At 41.8% G+C, this 20,958-nt stretch overlaps 1 long non-coding RNA gene across 1 annotated transcript; it reads right to left on the bottom strand.

Annotated features, from left to right (window-relative positions):
• Window positions 1-2,966: 2,966 nt before the first annotated feature.
• Window positions 2,967-20,407, bottom strand: LOC128324370 (uncharacterized). The gene is made up of 4 exons (XR_008306818.1): window positions 20,277-20,407; window positions 17,653-17,726; window positions 12,020-12,104; window positions 2,967-3,206 (listed from the first exon to the last, which is right to left on the bottom strand). It is a non-coding gene; the product is annotated as an uncharacterized LOC128324370 (long non-coding RNA).
• Between the last annotated feature and the right edge of the window lie 551 nt (window positions 20,408-20,958).

The raw sequence follows: 20,958 nt of genomic DNA, 5'->3' as shown, positions 1-20,958 counted from the left end.
AACCAATGGCAGGTGCTGTGGCTGCAGCTGTGGGGATGAAAGAAGGAAAGGAGACAGGAAGAGACTAGAGCATAGAGTGAAGGAGGAGAGAGCAGAGCAGAGAGTAAGAGAGAGAGAGAGCAGCACAGAGAGGGGGTAAGTGGGGGTAAAGTAGCTGGGAGGGGGTGTTAGGAGGAAGGGGACATCAGCAGGCACAAGGGGGCAGAGAGAGGGGGATGAGTGGGGGTAATATAGCAGGGAGTGGGGGTGTTAGGAGGAAGGGGGCAGCATGCCCAAGGGGCAGAGAGAGGGGGTGAGTGAATCTAGCTTGGAGGGGGGTTTCAGGGGGAAAGGGGCAGTAGGTCCAGGGGCCACACAGAGCGGAAGTGAGGGGGGGATCTGGATTGGAGGGGGAGATTGGCAGAGCAGGAGCAGGAGTGGGGGGGCACCAGGCCCCAAGGGGCACAAAATAAATCAACAGGTTAACAACAAAAACCAGGAATGAACCAAGAAGAGCAAAAGTACAAAAACCCAGGAAATAATGGACAACAGACCAAACAAACTCTTCAATAATATTAATAAGAGAAATCAGGCCAACAGGGTGCCACCTCTCAAACACTGGCACACTCAACAGCCTACCAGAGTGTAAGACTCATTCTGGCCAATCAAACGATCAATAGCCCAGCCAATGCAAAGTCTGAAAAATAGGCTCACAAAAATGGAGGCCAGGAGCAAAAGTAAACAATGATCCGCAAAATAGAGGACAGACACACGCAATTGCAAAAATAGACCCTAGGCACTCCATAGCACATCCGAACCGGTTCGAACCAGTTCGGATTCTGTTTGAACTCGGACCAGAAGGGCAAAACCATAGCTTTGTCTGGTCCAAGTTCGAACTGAACTGTTTCGAACTCAAACTGGTTCACACATCCCTAGCGGAAACTGAATGGCAAGAGATTCCTGATACATCCAGGTCCAACTCCTCAAATATATTTTACTCAGTGTGGGTGCAGGGAATGATCTCTGAGGGTTTGGGTTCCTGGGGCTCCTCATTGCCCAGTTCATCCTTGCTGCTGGGGCCAGAACATTGACAGCTGATGTTGGTATTGGGGATTTGCCTGGCTCTTTCCCCTCAGGATCTGAGACCTGGCCGCTGCTTGAGGTTAGGACCATGACACCCACCTCCTTTGTTAAACCCCACCCACAAAGGCCTTCAGAATTCTTGTCTAGCACCACCACAATCTGTAGCAGTGACAGAGAACAGAAGGGCTGGACTATAGTGTCTGAGTAAGTGGAGAAGACACCTCCTTGCTCCATATTATTATTATTACAATTGATTATTTGCATGCTATTAAAGAAAAATATGTTGGTGTTGTCAGAGAGGGAATTTCAAAGCTTGATATACCCCAGTTTCAAGTTACTCCAGTAAAAAATAGCTCTCTCTTCTTCTGTCCTTTAAACAGTCAGCTCCTCTTTTTGCTCTAGGTTACCTAAACCTTCCCTAAACTCTGATGGGTATCTTGTTCAAAAGCAAAGAAAGATTCCCAGCTATCAGAATAAGATCATGTCCTAACAATTAGCTCATTAATGAAACATCAATAGACCATCCTGGATTATTAGCCAGCAATCGACCTAACAAAGGAATGGCCAGCCAGCAACCACAACCTATATTTCTTTCTTCACTCACTTTCCCCTATAGTTTTTTCTTTTGTTAATTCAGTCTGTTCTGTCTTGTGTGCATTAACTTAATGATTCTTAAGTGCAACATTCCAGCTAAGTCTACTCAAATTCTACTCAAACATGTTATTTTTGTGTTTCTACATACAGTTAAAATTAAGTTGTGCCTTTGTTAAAACTACAAGGTGCGTAATTAGTTGTAATTGCCCTGGAGCACAATTATCCTTTAGCTTCTGAGACTAGTGAATGGAAGTTGTTAACTTGATTCTTATTCTGTAACAGCACTTCAGTTTCAAGGTGCCCCTGGTTTCTACAAAATCCAGAATGCTTTCCAATTTTATCACCAGCAAATTGTTTTGGATTTTCACCAGGCACCTGTATAATTTTTTAAAAAGTGAAATCATATAGAATATTGGAGGGCTAATATGTACTATGCAGTTTGAAAGTCTGGAAATTGTACATACTTCACGGTGATGCTGTCTTCGACATGGAAAGATGTTAGCTCAGAGGCGGTCCCCGACGTAAACCATGTTCTGCAGAAAAGACTCAGAGGAGATCATTCTACCAGCTTATCTCCCAGCTCAGGCTCTCTGCTTCTTGCTTCCAATTCCATTATCTAGCAAATACAGGATTTGCAAAAGTACCCATTGTTCATCTGACTCTGCCCTTCCCTAAGGAAAGGCTAAAGTCTTGGGGGCAAATTTTTAGTTTGTGGCGGGGAAATGACTAAGGGCCAAACTCTGCATTATTCTAAGTGCACAATTAGTCCATGTGTGCTTTATTTATTATTTATTATTATTATTATTATTGCTGTTGTTGTTGTTGTTGTTAAGAGCTGTGGGGTACACTGATCTGGATCATGCAGGTGAAGGACTTTAACCCTTTACCCCCATCATGTTCCCAATCTGGATCAGGTGAGGTCCCCCTGAGGCTACTATTTGCAGATGTGAAGCTCCCATTGGCACAGTTTCCTGTCCAGGGCAAAAAGCAGCAGTGGAAGGCCTGGTTTGGGACTCTGTGGTGGAGACAAAGCCCTGCTTTCTACTGTGGTGCTGATCCAACTTGACCCCCACCCCAGGTGCTGTTTAGTACCAAAACAAAAAACACATGCAAGGGACAATCATGTGCTCAAAGTAACAGCTTTTTTTCACCCTAAGCAGAGACATGATAAAGGTTTACAAAATGGTTAATGGGGTTGGGGAGGGGGAAGAAATTTTTTACCTCTCATATATAGGTCTGTATGTCTAAATACAGAAGGAAATAAGACAGTAGATTAAGTTAGGCAAAAGAAATTTCTTGTTCACATAACACACAAAGTATTAACTTCACTGCCATAGGATATGGTGATGGCCAGTTCCTTTGACATCTTTAGAAGGAGAGTAGACACATTTATGGAGGACAAATCTGTCACTGAGTCATGATGCCTATGTGGAACCTCAGTATCCAGAGGCAGTATACCTCTGAATATCTGTCGCTGGGGTGGTCAACAGCAGGGGATGGCTATTTCCTTCATGCTATTTGTGGGCTTTCCGGAAGGCTTTGATTAGTCACTATAAAGAAAAGAATTCTGGATTAGATGGATATTTGCCCATTTCATCAGGGTTCTTCTTTTCACTGAAATGAAAAACAAGGAAGGAATAATACAAAACCTTAGTCCATGTCATGGCCGCCTTGTGCATTGACAGCTGCAGTTTTCTCCTTGCTTGCCCTCCTTACTATCATTTCTCTCCTCATCAATCAATTCAGAATGCCTCTTTTAAAACAAACTCTTCTATCACTAGTGTCATATCAGCAATCTCTAATAGATTATGCAATGGCATCTTGTCACTTGCTGCATGAAGTTCAGTCCTTGTTTTTAAAGGCCTCTTTAAAGACATACAGCCATCTCTTATCCTTCAAGTGCCTGGTCTATTTGGTCCATTGTAAACATACTGTGTAGCCACCTAATGGCACAGCAGGAAATTACTTGCCTGCAAAGCATGAGGTTGCTGGTTGAAATCCCCACCGGTATGCACTTGACAGCACACTTTACCTTTAAACACTGTACCACTAAAACCCGGAGGACATATCTTATTACTTGTATTCGTTTAGACTGATGCTAAACAGAAACATCCTTAAAATGCTTCATTCACTGCCAGGCTCTAAGGCTGAACAATAGATTTAAATTTTTGTTTTTCTGTTCTGTATTATTTAACATCACATTATTTAGCATCACAAGTGGCTGCCATCCCTCAACACCACCACCACCCATATACACACAATGACCAGAACACTAGATTTTTTTAAATAAAAAAATGGTTTTTAAAACAAAATTTATGATAAACTTTCAAAATTGCAAATCAATAACTTAATTGCATATATATATCCCATCATAGACCACAACAGATCCTCACTTATATTTATTTATAATCCAACAATCTAAAATGTTAAATATTTGAACTGGATACATTACCACCGCCATAGTAGCTTCAGCAACTTCAGCAGTCCTTTAGATGCTGGTGATCTTCTTGGTGGCCAGTACCTGCTAGCTGCCATTTCTTTCCTGGAATGCATTCTGATGCAGGGTAGTTTCTTGTGCATTCCCGGTAAAACAATGCTGCACCTTGTGGCCCACCTGGGTAGGGGGCAACAGTTTTTAACCTACTTTCCTTAAGGAAAGTAAGCTTATGAGATCACCCAGCTATGTGAGTGTCTCTCTCTTATCAACTTAGCAATGCCTGGTCTGATTTGAACCAAATCTGGTACAGTTGTATGGACACATAGGGACACTTCAGTGGTGTACTTTGATGATGTCGTCCATCACAATTCAAGATAGTGGATGCATAAACATTTGAGGGCTAAGTTGTGAACCGCATAAGTAATTTGAACTAAATTTGGTATAGTGGCTGAGACACATAGGGACACTTCAATGACATAGTTTGTGACGAAGTAATCCACCCCAAATGCAATATGGCATGATCGTTTGAGGTAGAAGTTTTAACCCACTTCCACTTGATAATAATTATCAATTAAGATTATAGTGAAAGGAAAGTAGGCAGATTAGCTCTTACTAAAACTTCTTGTTTTACCTGGAATGTACTAGGAATGATAAAATATCACTGTGTAGCTTGTTTCCCAGTGCATTTGGGTGGGTGGGTGGGGATTATGGCTAGCAGGAGCTGACCACCAGGAAAATTACCAACACTTAAAGCACTACTGAAACATGATTTTTTTAAAAGTTATCGCTCAGCTGTGATGTGCCCCACCCCCTCAACCCCGGACATGCTTTTTCATTTTGCCTCCAGCCCCAAATCTCCTAAGAAAATTTTACCACCGCTGAAAAAGAATCACCTAATGGCTTCCCATTTTCATCTGGAAAGAGAGCAATGAAAATGAGGGGACCCATTCAGATCAGCTCTAAGGAGGAATCAGTTGCTAGAGTTGGGCCAAATCCAGATTTCTGAGGAGCATCTGCTGTCTACCAGTTGCCAGCCCAGCAGCATTGCTTAACTTTCATCTTACTTCTGTGTAACATCCAAAACTGCTTGCCAAATGTTGGCAAGTCAATATTTTAAGCTGTCCATACACCTACCCCAAATATGAACTGGTTCACACACAAAAATAATAGCACAAGGTTGTTGCAGAAACCTGGCAACTGCTATTAAAGCCTTGATGACCACAAGATTGAACTATGGTATGTAATGCATTCTACATGGAGCTACTGCTGATGCAAAATGCTCGCAAGATCTCAGACCAGAATTAGATCTCATCCCGAAATCTTGTGAGATCTCGGACCAGAATGGACTCTCGTCCTCATGAGATCCCATCCTGAAATTTCACGAGATCAGAGACTGCACGAGAACTAAGCCCTGTCATCTTGCCCATGTGCTTCTCCCTATTAGGGATGTGCAAACTGGTTCAAATTTGAACCGGTTCAGTTCGACGGTTCGAATTCAAACCAAACCAGGAATTGGGTTCGACCTGCTGATTTGAATTCAAATCAAACTGAGCCTGGTTTGATTTGAACTGATTCAAACCGGTTCAAACTGGTTTGGGCCTCCAAAACTGGGTTGGGTGGTAGGCATCCATGGGTGCCAACTACCACCCAAACACCAAAGCAATCGGACACTCCTACGATTTTTAATGAATTTTTGAAAAATTTTATTGTTGCCCATTATTCCCTATGTGGAGTACCTAGGGACCTACCTACCATGCGGGTACCCCTGGGTGCCTATCACCCACTCCAGTTTTTTTGCCCCTAGGTATTCCACATAGGGAATAATGAGCAATAAAAAATTTCAAAAATTCATTAAAAATCAGAGTGTCCAATTGCTTTGGGGTTTGGGTGGTAGTTGGCACCCATGGGTGCCTACCACCCAAACCAGTTTTGGAGGCTCAAACCAGTTCAAACCAGGTTTGAATTCAAAACGAACCAAAGGGGGGTTTGAGCATAACCAAAACCAAACCTCTCCACCCCGGTTTGAACCCAGTTCAAATTCAAACCGAACTGGGCAAACCAGTTTTGTGCACACCTCTACTCCCTATTGGGGTCAACCTGGACTGAACTTGCCACATGCATGCTCACCTTTACCCTCAGATTGGGGCAGAGGGTGGGGCGCACGGCACAATGGCAGGGCTCTCCCTATCATTGGGGTAAGTTCCCCTGCTTTCTCCTGCCCTGCATCCGTGTTCCCTGACACATACCCCTTTCTGGACTATTCCTGGGGATTGAGTCAATATCCGTATATAACCAGGAAATATAATCAGCATTTAGATTGTCCACCCCCTTACAATGTTGAATGGTAAACTTGTAAGGCATCAAGGCCAAATACCATTGAAGGATACGGGGAGATGTAACCATTGCAATGGAGCATGATCAGTTACCAGGATAAAAGGATTATGATCCAGATAATACCATAACATCAGCACGGCCAATTTCACTGCTAATACTTCTCTCTCAATCAGTCTTTATTATGGACATAGACCAGCATAAAGTATAAGGGTGATTACATGTTAAAAGTGAGAGTAGAGAAAAGGTGATTACATATAAAATGGTACATATTAATACTAAAAGGACTAAAAATACTAAAAAATAATAGATAATACAACAGAAGCATGAGGGCCTAAAAGCCTGAGAAATAGTAAAAGTCATAAACACACATGAAAGGCATTAAAAAGGGGTGGGGGTGCGGCATAAAAATGGATGTAATAAAATTAAAAGACATGAGAAGACAAAAATACATAAAAACCTGAGTAATAATACTGGAAAACAGCCAGATTAAAAGTTATAAGGAACAGTAAAAAAGGAGGCGTGTGAGCAATTGCAGGCCCTGCCCAGAATCACCGAGGTTCAGATGAAGGCTGATAGGACTCACTGCCTGTCATCTGCTGACGAATGCTGATCGCAGCCGCACAGTAATGGCGACACTATATGTGATGGCAGGCTTAGAGTCAGAGAGTAGCAAGGAGCTGTAGAATTGGCTCGGACGACCTGGATACTTGCTTAGCAATGGAAGGATGAGGGAGGCACAAATGTCTCTATAGAACAAGCAGTAGAGGAGAACATGCTCAGTAGTTTCGGTCTGCCTTAGGCCACAGGGGCATAGTCGCTCTGCAAATGGGGTCCTTCTATAACGGCCTTCTAGCAGTGCTGAAGGGAGGCCATGACAGCAAGCCAAAGTGAATGCCCTTCTGTGATTTGGAACCTCCAGTTGGGTGAGGTATGCTGCTGGAGAAGCAGAAAATTTATTATTTATTTTTTCTTGTTTACACAGTCAGACAGGTGTTATTGACTGGTTTGTTTTATCCAGACATCGAGTCCATCCTAAGGACCTGGGGTGGCTGAATTTTATTATCAGTGTTGTTGCTGTTATTATAGATAACATCGCAGAATATAGGCTGTTCCCCTGTTGTTGTTTTTTGTAATTAGCTGATGGTGATTTCTGTGGCCCCTATGGTGTTGAGGTGCTCTTCAAGTTGTTTTGGAATTGCACCTAGGGTGCCAATTACCACTGAGATTACTTTGGTCTTTTTCTGCCATAGCCTTTCAATTTCAATTTGTAGATCTTTGTATTTGGTGATTTTTTTTCTATTTCTTTTTCTTCTATTCTGCTATCCCCTGGTATTGCTATGTCGATCATTTTAACTTGTTTTTCTTTCTTCTTGACTACAGTTATATCTGGTGTGGCAGATGTTTGTTTGTAGTCAGAAGTCCCATAATATTTTTGCATCTTCATTTTCTACAACTTTTTCAGTTTTATGGTCCCACCAATTTTTGGCTACAGGTAGCTTGTATTTTTTGCAGATGTTCCAGTGTATCATCCCTGCTACTTTGTCATGCCTTTGTTTGTAGTCAGTCTGTGCGATCTTCTTACAACAGCTGATAAGGTGGTCCACTGTTTCATCTGCTTCTTTACAAAGGCGGCACTTGCTGCTTGTTGTGGATTTTTCGACTTTTGCTCTTATTGCATTTGTTCTTAGTGCCTGTTCTTGTGCAGCCAGTATTAAACCCTCTGTTTCTTTCTTCAAGTTGCCATTCTTAAGCCATTGCCAGGTCTTGGTGATGTCTGATTTTCCACTTATATTGTGCAAATATTGACCATGCAGTGGCTTATTTTTCCATTTTTCTGCTCGGTTCTTGACTTGTTCTTTCTTGTAGGCCTGCTTTGTTTCATTGGTGTTTAATAGTTTCTCGTTATTGGCCATTTTAAGTGCATCTTCTTCACTGTCCGTTATATATTTTTCAAGGCCTCTTTTCTTCTTCTCTACTGTTTGATGACTTGCAGCATTCTTCTTCCACCTGAGCTGCGAGGGAAGTTTAGCCTATCTAGATCACTGCGAGGGTGCAGAGCATGATGGATGGTCATGATTTTCCTGGTCTTACAATCTAGTGTCTCTAGCTCTGCCTGGGTCCAGTCTATTATTCCTGCAGTGTATCTGATAACAGGTATAGCCCAGGTGTTTATGGCATGTATGGTGTTCCCGCCATTGAGTTTGGACTTGAGGATTTTTCGAACTCTCCTGATGTATTCACTTCCAATTTTTCTTTTAACTTCAGTGTGTGCCATGTTATCAGCCTGGAGAATGCCCAAGTATTTGAAATGTTCTTTCTCTTCCAGGTTCTTGATGTTGCTTCCATTGTGTCACGCCCTCGATCTCGGACAGCGAGGAGGAAGGGGAACCTGTCAACTTTCCAGGCGATGCAGGAGTGTCTGAGGGGCAGAGCTCAGCTGTCAGTGTTCATGAAACAGCTGTGGTTAATGATTCAGAACAGGCACAACAACCTGAGGCAGCAGAAATTGTGAAAGACCAAACTGAAGAAGAGCTATACAACCAGCCCTTGCTGACTCCGCAACAGCGGCGTGTCACGAGACGCTGGGATCAATTGGAGACTTTTAGGAGAAGCAAACGCCTATTGCAGAGGGCTGATAAGCCTTGAATGCCTGCCAGCTGGGAGCTCTCGGCTTGCACTATAAATCACATCACCAGTCTTCTACTCACTGCTGAAAAACAACATTTGTCATCCCTTGTGCCCGACAGCATGCAGCCAAGTCCGGTCAAGACGAACTTCCTGAGCCATATCCAGTTTCAGCAGCTTCGCTTTGTCTCATGATCTTCCCTGGGAGTTGGCCAGACCTTGACACATTGGGCAGTTCTATTCCTTCTGTTTTTCTTATTTTTCCTTTGTTCATTATTAATGCAGCACACTTGTCTAGTCCAAACTCTATTGCTATATCGCTACTGAATATACGGACAGTGTTTAGCAGTGATTCGATTTCTGACTTGGACTTTCCATACAACTTCAGATCGTCCATGTACAGCAGATGGTTTATTTTACTTGATGTTTTAGATGTTTGGTATCGGAGGCCTGTTTTGTTTAGTATTTGTTAAGTGGGGTCATGGCGATTACAAACAACAGAGGGGATAGTGAGTCCCCTTGGAAAATACCTCTTCTAATGCTAACCTGTCCAAGTGTCTCACCATTGATTGTTAGCTGTGTACTCCACATGCTCATTGCTTTTTAAATAAATATCTGAATGTTTTTGCTGACACCAGTTGTTTCTAAACATTTTAGTATCCATGTGTGAGGCAATGAGTCGAAGGCTTTCTTGTAGTCAATCCATGCAACACTTAGATTGGTTTTTCTTCTCTTGCAATTTTCTAAAATCATTTTGTCAAGTAGCAGCTGGTCTTTTGTGCCTCTGGTGTTCAGGCAATTTCCTTTCTCTTCAACTGGAAGCTTTTTGTTAGTTAATGAGTGTTGCATCACTTCATCTGCTATTATTCCAGTTAATAATTTGAACATGGTTGGCAGGCAGGTTATCAGTCTATAATTACTTGGAACTGCACCTGTTGCTGGGTCTTTCATGATGAGATGAGTTTTCCCAGTTGTTAGCCATTGTTCAATATCACCTCCTTGCAAAATGTGATTGAACTGTTTTGATAGTTGTTTATGAAGGCTTGTTAGGTGTTTAAGCCAAAAGCTGTGCAGTTTATCGTCGCCTGGTGCAATCCAATTTTTAATTTTCTTTGCTCTTTCACTTATTAATTCTGGTGTTATTATTAGATCTTGCATTTGTTGGTTACATTTTTCGACCTCTTTTACCCAGCCTGCTTTTTTATTATAATCTATTGGATTGTCCCATAATTTCCCCCAGAATTGCACTGTTTCTTCTTTATTTGGTGTTTCTACATTTCTTGCAGTTTCTCCTTCTATGCTTTGGTAGAAATGTCTCTGATTCGACTGGAATTGCAGATTCTGCCTGTGTTGTGTAATTCTGTCTTCGTATCTGCTAATCTTCTTTGACACTGCTGTTATTTGCTGCTTTATTATTTCCAGGACTTCTCTAATTTTCCTTGAATCTAGGTGGTATTTTTGGATCAGCTACTGTTTGGTGTTTTCATTCTTCAGCTTCTTGTCTTTCATATCTTTCAATTTACTAGCATCTGATCTAAGCCTGGAGATTTTATTTTCTAATCTAATCTTCCATTTAGGTGATGTACTGCTTTCTTTTTTTACAGGTCCACTGATCTTATATCTGAACTCTTGTGTTGTTATTGTTGCTGCACTGTACATTAGTTGGTTTGTTTCTTGCAAATTATTGGTTGTTATTTCTGCAAGTGCAGCATTTATATCTTTTAATGCCTGAGCAAGTTGTTTTTTGGCAACTGTTTTTAGCGCTGGAAGTCGAACCCTGGTAGTTGTTTGGTTCATGTGCTCAGTTATTTTCCAAGCCAACCAGTCCCGATTATTTTTAACAATCTCCAATGGAATAAAATCCTCCCCTGGAGCCTTCCCCGATCTTAATTGGGTGACTAAACTATGGATCTCTGAAGCTGACAGCGGAGCCCATGCTGGAGTATCCTCAGTGGCACAGGTGGAGCAGCAGGATCTTTGTATAGGTCATGAAAGTATTTCTCCCAGATCCTGGATGAATATGACAATCCAAGTGATTTGCACCACAGCTGGGAGAGTGCTTTGTAAGACACCAGAACATGGCAGAATCTTTGGATCTAACGGCCTGAATGAGTCCCATCTAGGCATTTTTCATGGCATCTCTTTTCTTACGAGCCAGCAGAAGTTTGTACTGTCTTTTCTGCTGAAGGAGATTCTGCGCAGCCAACAGTTCAGAACTAGATTTATAGACTACCAAGAGCAGCCCTCCAAGACAGCTTGGGTGTGCCTTGTTTAATAGCCAGCTTGCATGAAGAAGCCTCCTTGCCTGAGGAGGAGGAGGCCTCCATGCCCAGAGCCATAAATCTATTCTTGGTACTCACAGTGTATGCATCTCATGGAGTCACCTCTGATAAGGGGAGAAAGGAGTTGAGCTTAGTTTGTTTCTTCTTTCCATTGCATCCTCCACTATCATTTGTTGGACTTTTGTTGGCAGGGCTGTTGCAAGATATTTTCTTCCCCCTGGGGGGAGGCAGGCCCCTGGAAGGCATGCTCAGGAGTGGGGTGGAAGCCCAGGTCAGGACAGGAGCTCGTGAGTCAAGCTGTTAACCAGTCACCATCTTGGCTCTGCCCTCTCTCAACCATAGAATACTGATGTTCCACGGGTTTCAACTTTCGACCAAGAAACATGATGGGATGACCACAAATGCCTCCACATCAGGAGTTAATTTAGTGAGATGAAAAGCAGGGGCTGGAGTGCCACCCACAACATTCTCCTCAGCTGTCATCAGCAGAACTGGAGTATGAGCTGCCAATCCATCACACAGCCCTTTAATTAAATCAACTCATACCAAGTGCCACTGTTGAACCAAATCTCTTGTAATAAATACATGCTATTCTACTAGCCATTGGCCAAATGGCATTAAATCCATTGACATTATGAGATACTGGTTAGCACCTCCCTTGTCCCATAAAACGTGTCACATTTACCTTAGGTCTTCAATATTCATTGCACCCACTAAACCTGATCAAAGAAATCCTGGGTTTCAGCATCATTTGTGGGGTCTTGAAGCACCTGGGGTGAAATAAAGGAAAGCTTCCAAGTAGTCAGGACAGGCTTCTGAGCACCACCTATAGCAGGGCTGGTTACATTCAGACAACCCCGCAATAGTTCTCTCAGTCTGACTCACAGGGCACTCACCAACACAGGCCCTCATTGGTATCTGGCCCCTCATTCTTGGCCAGTCCACCTTTATATAGGTCCCAACAAATCTCATGAGATCTTGGAATGAGAGCTCTTCCCAAAATCTCACAAGATCGCGGACCAGAATGAGATCTTGTCCCATAATCTCACAATATTCTGTCCTGAGGTCTTGTGAGATCGTAGACGGCACGAGAACGGGTGCTCTTCCTTGTTGGAGCCAACCTTGACTGAACTCGCCCCCTGTGTGCTCACCTTTACCTTAAGTCAGGGCAGCGGGTGGGGCAGTGGCCAGGCTCTCCCTGTCATTGGGGTACGTTCCCCTACTTTCTCCTGCTCCACAACCACTGTTTCCCTACAAGCTCTTATTTAAATCAACTGCATTGGCTACCAATATGTCTCCAGGTCCCATTCAAGGTGCTGTTTTTCACCTTGAGCCTTGATTACCTTAAGAAACAGCTCTTCGTGTATGAGCCCTGCCTACTCTACAGCTGTTATCTACCAATGAGGCCTTGTGAAATATTCCATCTAGATTAGCTTCCAAAAGAAACAGAACATTCTCTTTTGGAAACCTGGGTTGCCCTTGTTTAAAAGATTTGTATAACCTTGTCTTTACTATATTACCAATGGTGAGTCGAAACAATTATTTTCTTCATTCTGCCTTTGCATGGATTCTATTGTTACATCTGGTATGTTTGATTTGTATTGTTTACATTTGCAAACTGTGTTGGGATTTTCTTAATTGTAAAAGAAATACTTTACATAAATTGAAATAAGTACACCTTGCGGTAAGGTACTTATACAGTAATGAGTATATTCACAAACACAGATTCCCTTAAGGATCAACACCACAAGCTACTTATTTCTCATGGGGTAAATGTCATAGATACTTATCTCCACTGTCTGGTTTTGAAAACTAGGCCCCAAAAGTACTTATAATGAGCCATCTAAGCGTGCTTTCATGTGCCCTGGTCAACTTACTGTAGGAATGCTTTCCATGGCATGTAAAATCACCTCACAATACATAGCAGAACATTCATGTTATATCTAAAATAACAACAGTCATAATATAGTTTAACATATTGATACCATCTAAGAAAAGTTATTACTTTCAATTACTATCTAAACTCATAAAACTAACATTTTGGTGTGTCTGTAGCTTTGAAATAGTAATAGTACAGCACATTCAGCTAAGCATCCCCCCCCCCCACACACACACCTTTTCCCTCTTAGAGTTTTGAATGTTTGCACTGACTATTCTATTGTAGCCTAAAGGAATGTTCTGTGAACATCAACAGGTCAGTCCAATTAAAGATAGCAGTCACAACCTCCAGCTCTACACATACACCCAGACGTTTGTAATAGAATCTTGTATGGCAACTCAATTTGCTTGGCTCATTTGGGCCAACCACCAAATCACTTGTTATACTCAGGGCTTGTCCAGACAAGCAGTTTCCTCCCCACAGCTGGCTTATCAGTGCCACCTGCACTGATCTTCTTTGTCTCTGGTCTGTCTTGAAGACTATGAGGGTTCTACGCAGTGACCAACACATATGACTTGCAGTTGTCAGGTTCACTGGCAGCTGCAAGTGAACCTGACATATACTCTCACTCTCTCTCTCTCTCTCTCTCTCTCTGAAAACAGGTTTTGGTTGGTTTTCTTAGGTCTCTTGGATACATACACTTGAGACTTCAAGACTCAGGCCATTTAGTCTGCCTACTCTGTTCTCCTTTGTTAGGATCAACATAACACAATGCCAATAACTCCTTCTGAGGGAAGGGAAATTGGTGTGCACATCCAAGGTATTTATGTGTATGTGTCTCTTTCAGCCATAATTTCTTACAACAGAGGCTCTGGGTTCAAGCACTTTTCTCTAGGATGAAAACCTTAGGCTTGAGGGTTTCAGGTTCAGCTTCTCAATGATGACATTCCCTTTAGCCAATCATATCTCCCTGACATGCGTTGTTGTGAAGACAAGACTGCGTAACCCCATGTAACTTGAGGAATACAAATGCAGTTTTTCATAATTATCATCTTCATCACATATTATTGATATTGATACATGAGTTGTGGATTTTTCCTTCCTTCTTCTAAACAAACTACAGTAGTCAAACTGATGTAACAATCTAAGGCAGTCCAGTGTTACTAATAATGAGACTATATTAAGGATCCTAAACATCTTGATTTGATTTGGAGAATTACTTACACACACACACACACACACACACACACACACACACACACACACACACACACACACTTAATAAGCTGCTATCAAACTACATATCTATGCTTAAGTGGAGGAAATCTGTAATTAAAGATTCCCTCCCACATAAGATGAACCTGAAAGTAATACATTTTTATTTGAAGTTGCCAGGTGCTTTGCTGAATGAAACTTCTTTGTGCATTGATTCTTGGCCATGGGGAAAACCTATTTAATATACAACCATATTGCACTGGTGATTCTCTTATCTTTAGCAGGGAGAGAGCAACTGTCTCTACCCAACCCCAGCACAGCATCCCTGCAGTGGCTGTTACTGGTTTCTGCCTTGTGTTTCTTATTGGATTGTGAGCCCTTTTGGAACACAGAACCATTTATTTATCATTTCTGTGTAAACTCCTTTATTTATTGTTAATTTATTGTTAAATTTGTATACCACCTTTCATTCAATCCCAAGGCAGTTTACACAAAAAATAAAAACAAGACTATAAAAATGAGGCAATTAAAATATTAAGCTAAAATATAAAACAAATCTGACTGAAAAGATTTAAAATACAAGCGTAAAAACTGTACAAAATACAAAGCAGCAGCAGTAGAGACAATCATATAAAAGCCTGGGTAAAAAGCCAAGATTTAATACGCTTTCTAAAAACTGTGATGGAGACCAAGGAGTGAATAGCCACCGGGAGGGCATTCCAGAGTCTGGGGGCAGCAAAAGAGAAGGCCCTGTCCCGCGTCACCGACAACCAAGCCTCCTTCATTGTCGGCACCCAGAGCAGAGCCCCCTCAGATGACCTTGTCAAGTGGGCAGCAACCCTTGGGAACAGGCGGTCCCTCAGGTATTCTGGCCCAAACCGCTAAGAGGTTTTTTTTGAAAACTTTTGTGTAAAAGTGATATCTTTCTGAATTCATTGTAGTATTTATGGAAACTCAATGTCTCAGCAGCGTTAAAGGGTTCTAAAGTGAAAGTACCTATGGTGTCAACATACCAAATGAAGGTAGTCTTTGCAAATTGAGGGACTTAATTAGAAAATATATGAGAATATGTACAGAACCCAAGTCTACCTAAAAATCACACCCTCTGAGAGAATCGGCAGGGTCAGGCAGACTGGTCTGAAGTACCATTAAATGACAGCAAACAGTGAACTACTTCATTTATCACCATATGGACACTGTTTGGTCTTTTCGCTTCAGGCACTAAAGGCTTAGACATTGACCTTTCCTCTAATTCTTGTGGTAATTTAGTAAGGGAGGGAAAAGAAAGGCACTCTGCACATGCTTCTAAGGCTTGGCCTTTAAAATAGGTTTGGAGTTGAGCGCCCTGGTGAATTCTGGTTCAAAAAGAGCCCTGTGTACATTAGATCAAACAAAAAGATGGATACTCTATACAACAGAAAGGTTTTGCAAACTGTACATCATGAACTCCATAGGATTATGTTCCGATTTGTTTGCAAGCAGACCTACTATTAGACTGAAAATGGCCTATTGGTGTTAAATGGCTCTTATTGTAAAGCTTCAGTTTTAAATAGCTTTGATTATACTATACAAAGAAAAATGCTTTTAGTCAACTAGAGGGGAAGCATTTTTAAGAAGCATCATTTTGCTGTTTAAAGAAAACCAACCCTCACCTTTCAACATTTCCTTTCCTCCCATGATACTAATGAGTACCTGATCAACCATTATGACTTTAAAGAAAACATTTCAGTGGGCACTGTGAAGGCTTTCATCAGAACATATAATGAGAAAATCCTCTCCATAAATAATTTGTCAGCATTTAACAAGTAAGCCAAATTCAGAGCTGGCTGAATCTAAGAAGCAGGGCTCTCATTGATATTAATGTCTGATAAAGCTAACCCTAACCCAGATTAAATGAAGCCCGAATCAAATGCTGAATGTTAAAAAATATATTCAAGGCTAGCTGCAGTTTTCATGGGAGCCCCAGCAACTGATCCCCATTCCTTAGGATCCTCCTACCTGGATGGGCCCTGAGAGAATCCCTCCTTCACCACTACCACTACACTAAGGCTATTAAGAGCACAGAGGTGGTCCCATAGATCAGCAGTTGGCCCTTCACAGCTGCCCAACTATGCCAACTCCTGATACTGGTCCTGATTCTGTTGTAGATGAACAGGTTATTGTTATGCTAAACTCTGATTTTACACTTCCTTTCAGTAAAAAAGCAACTAGCAAAGTGCCTATCAATGTGTTGAGCTATTGGGGGGGGAAGTGACCCGAATGAAGGCCCTTCTTCATGGAATGGTTTGGGACCAGTCCAGTCTTTGCTTGGTCTGTCATAGGAAGGGGTGATTGCCATGCTAGGTCACCTCTATGGAGCAAAGAAGAGGTGGTGTAGGGAATGGGCTATGCTTTGTTTACTCATTGGCAGCAAACTGGAGCCTGTCAAAAGGGGAAGCAATGATTAGAATTGGGCTGGAAAGAGTGCTGGAGCAGATACAGTCTGAACCAGGGGCAGATCTACAATTGAGCAAACATGTGGAATGAACATGGGTCACCACTAGGGGAAGGTGCATCTGAATTTCTAACAAATAATAATTTCCCCATAAAAATAAATGGGAAACTAAAAATGTAACTCCTGAATGGCTGGGCAGAAGCTCTGAAATTTCACATGGTATTTCTACATAGGATTAAATGAGTGGATATTCAAGATCAGTCTGCCTGTTGATTTTTAATGTTTCTTTTAATTAAAACCTTTTTAAAAATTTATTAAAAATCAATAGGTGAACTTTGACACATTTAATACTACCATCATGTGCTACTCACTTATGAATTTTGATAACCTTCTGCCCAGCCATTCTAGAGTTATAATGTGTGGTGCAAACAATGGGGGTACACTTTTATATGGAGACAAGGAACAGTTTCCTGCAAATAAGGTTTGAATGATGTTCAGAGTGGACCTGTCAAGTCTAGATCATTTTGTAGCTTTCTGCCATGAAACAAAGCAGTTATGACACTTTTAAACAGTTCTAGAAACTTAGGGGGAAATTTCATTAAAATCAACCATTATCCTTGAAAGCCCACACACTTAGTCTTCAGTGACTGGTCTCGAAAAACCAGTGGGATTGAAATTGAACCAAGCAGCCACTTTTATTAGCAACAAAGGACTTGCTTCTTAAGGGTCTATTTCCACATTGATGATGTTTCACATCTTAGAGCAAAGCAACAATTTTTATCTTCCTTACCTCATACTTTTTCTCTTGTGGGAGCAGATACTGTAGATTACAGTTCCTTGTAAACTGGAAAATTACCTTTTAGTCTGCAAAACAGTATTCAAAATGGTTAGACCAACATTTAATCACGACTGATGTCTTCTCTGATTGGTTTGAACATGCCAATGGACCAGAAAAGAAACCAAGGAGCCAGTTGGTTTGGCAAGAAAGGTCTTACCTCCATGTTGGTAGTGACCATCTGTGGTCTTTTACATTTCTTCTTTCCTGGAACAGTGCACTGATGTGTATCATCAGACCTTTTGTTATGAGTTTGTTGCTCTCTTAAACTGATTAACAACCATGCATTTCAAGCCAAGCTATTTCCTGCTAATAATTATGATGGTGCTGCCTCCCATTTTTTACAAAAGAAACAAAATGGCTGCTTTCTTTAGCAATAAAATACTTATCTCTGTGTTGGTGATGTTAATATCTGAAGTTTTTTGCTTCCCTTTTTCTGAAAGGTACTTTTCTGGAATTAACTTTGATTCAATAAGGGGGTAGGCATTGGTGGTGGTTGATCTGCCCCTTATCCTATCACATGCAGCCCACAAGCTGCCTCAGTGTTTGTTTTCTGAGATTCATGGGTGATTCTGGAGAAGGAAAGATGACACACATGCACACTCAAAACTGTGAGTTTAAATGGGCTTTATTAAAGCTAATGATTACAAGTGTAGGTGATTAGGCAAGTAGTCATCAATTTCATTTTTTCTATTATTGTAGTGTAGTGTTTAGTAACACCTAAAAGCATTCCTAAAATCATTTCCCCCCCTTTTGTCAAAATGCAGAGCTGCTAGCTAGGAAAGAGTTTTGACCTCACCAAGAAACAGGCAGTCGCGTTATCAGCCAGCTGTGCATGAAGCCTTATCTTGCTGTTACATAGCAACAAGTCAAAACAATTCCCCAACCTGGCAATCAGTATTTCCCCTTTAATTTGGTCTAATAATTTCTATGACAATTAATTCATACCAATACTAGGTGCAAGGCATCTTTAACTCTTAACAGAAAAAGTATTTCTTTCTAACCCTTCTACTAAATGCTGAATAGTTTAAAACAGTTTCATTTCTTTTGGAGCAAGTAGCTGAAGGCCTTTTGCTATCTCCTAATTGTTCCCAAAACAATCCTAGAAGCTGTGTTGACAGAGAGGAAAAAGCTAAAGTGCAGTTTCTCAGGAGGGAGGGAGACCAACACGAGGAATGTCCATTAAGGCAGCTTAAGAAGAAGGGAGGAGGAGGGACCAGAAGGAGCAGAGAGAGACAGATGCCGTTTCCTGCGGTAGGGGCTTCACTAGAACTCAAGATAGGTAAGAGAGAGATCCAGGGACAGAGAGGAAAAGAGGGAGGGGGGAAGGTGTGTTCGTCAGAAGTGGCTGGTATATGAAGGCATAGCTCTGGGCAATATTTACCAGTTTTCCGGTGAGCTGGAACAAGATCTCTGCTGGCTTCTCCGGTGGGAGGATGACTAGCTCTGGAGATACAGGAAGGGGCTACATGATGCCTCTTCCGCAAAGAAGCCCATGCCTACCCTTCCACCATGAATGGCTGTCTGCAGCTTTTTATACCTTTTTGGCCACCTCTCAAAGCCAAAATAATCACGTAATCTACTCAGAGTGTCTCCTCTTTGATAAACAAATGTGGCCTGGCTCTCTGAATCCCTCTCTCGAGAGCCAATTAGGAACCTGGCCTGGCTCTTTGTTTGATCAAATTCAAGATAGAGACACTTTTTTATGTCCAGCTGGCCCTGGCTTGTAGCCGTTTCAGATCTTTTGTTGATGTTCTTCAACCCAGAGAAATATGTTAGGACAGGGAATGTTACATAAGCAAGTGTTATAGGAATGTGTTAGCCCCCATAGTACAGCGTAGGCATTATCATCTCTATGTGGTTTCCTATAATTTCCTAAATCAGCTAGATATGATTATGCTTGACATGTCAAACTAGTTCTCATGGTTTTAGCAAGTCACGAGTGGCCCAAGGCTTTTTGAAAGGCAGTTAACAGCTTCAAGGCTGGGAGGGTGACGGAACATTCCCCTTCTTTCTCAGACTCTCAGGAATAGCATTTCTATTCACTGGCATGGCTTAAAGGGGGGGGGGGGATCAAAGTCAGGCTTCAGCTTCCTGCCAAAATGACAATTCAAATAAAGGCCTCAATCTAGCCTTTTGGCTTTTGGGGGTCTCAGAGCAGGCCCTGGTTCTAAAAAAGGGGGGTCCACCCACCTGTTCGTATCAACTTGCATAATTCCTTTAATTACATAATGATTTTTGATATGCGCTTTTAAAAAAAACGGAATCTATGGATGTTTTTCTTTTTTACTTTTCCAGATTATTCCCAAAATGAAGTCTGTCATCCGTTTGTCTGTAGATTTCTGTTCACGTTGGTCTGTTTCCAAGGTGAAGATTCTTCTCCAGACAATGTAGTATATTTTACCCTGCTGTCTCTAAAATGAAGCTTTGGCAAAGGTTATTTACAGAACAAAGAAATGAAGTGAAAGATCTAGCATTTAGAGCTGCTGAAATACTTGCCTCATCTGCTGAATTGCTTGGTTTCAAACTGTCTCCATCCATTACAAATTCCTGTTCTAGAACAGAAAGATACTTCTTACCTGGCAGCTTTACCAGTCATTTTTATATTCAAAAGGAGCACAACTGCTTTGCCATGATTATCCCAACTCTTATTAGGAGGGGGAGAACCAAGCTGCCCCTGTGAAATGCTGCTGCTTCTCCTACATCCTCCACAACTTAATGGCTTAAGCCTGATGATGAAGCTTTAGCCATCATCAAGAAGACAATGAGCACATCATAATAGAGAAACTACTGGTCATGCCATAACTGCCACCTGCAGAGGTGGGAGCACCCTTCAGCACTGGGGAGAGATGTAGCTGGTGGGCAACTATCTGCACTACTTTATGTGCTTTATATCAGTCCTATCCAGAGAGTTTGGAGAGAGTGCAGATAATTCTCAGTTATTGATCTTTTTGAGTTTCTCATTGATTCCTATGGGGAAATTTGATGGGGTCCATGTTCAATTGTACACAGGCCGGGGCATAGCTAGGGGAGAGGGGGCCCATGTTTGGCCCTCTCTCTGACAGTGTCTTGGAGTGAGGGAAATAATGGAGAAAATAGGGAGGGGTGGAGCTGGGGGGGCCTGGGTTCTTTGAATCCACCCGCTCAATTATAGCTACACCCCTGACACAGGCCCCCTAAATAGAGCTTATGCCACTGGCCTAAACTACCTTTCTAGATAATCTGAGGTACAATAAATTGACCTTTCATTTGATTAAAAAG

This window comes from Hemicordylus capensis, chromosome 4, assembly GCF_027244095.1.
Source record: "Hemicordylus capensis ecotype Gifberg chromosome 4, rHemCap1.1.pri, whole genome shotgun sequence".
Taxonomy (NCBI): Eukaryota; Metazoa; Chordata; class Lepidosauria; order Squamata; family Cordylidae; genus Hemicordylus; species Hemicordylus capensis.
This window is presented reverse-complemented; position numbering and strand designations above follow the sequence as displayed.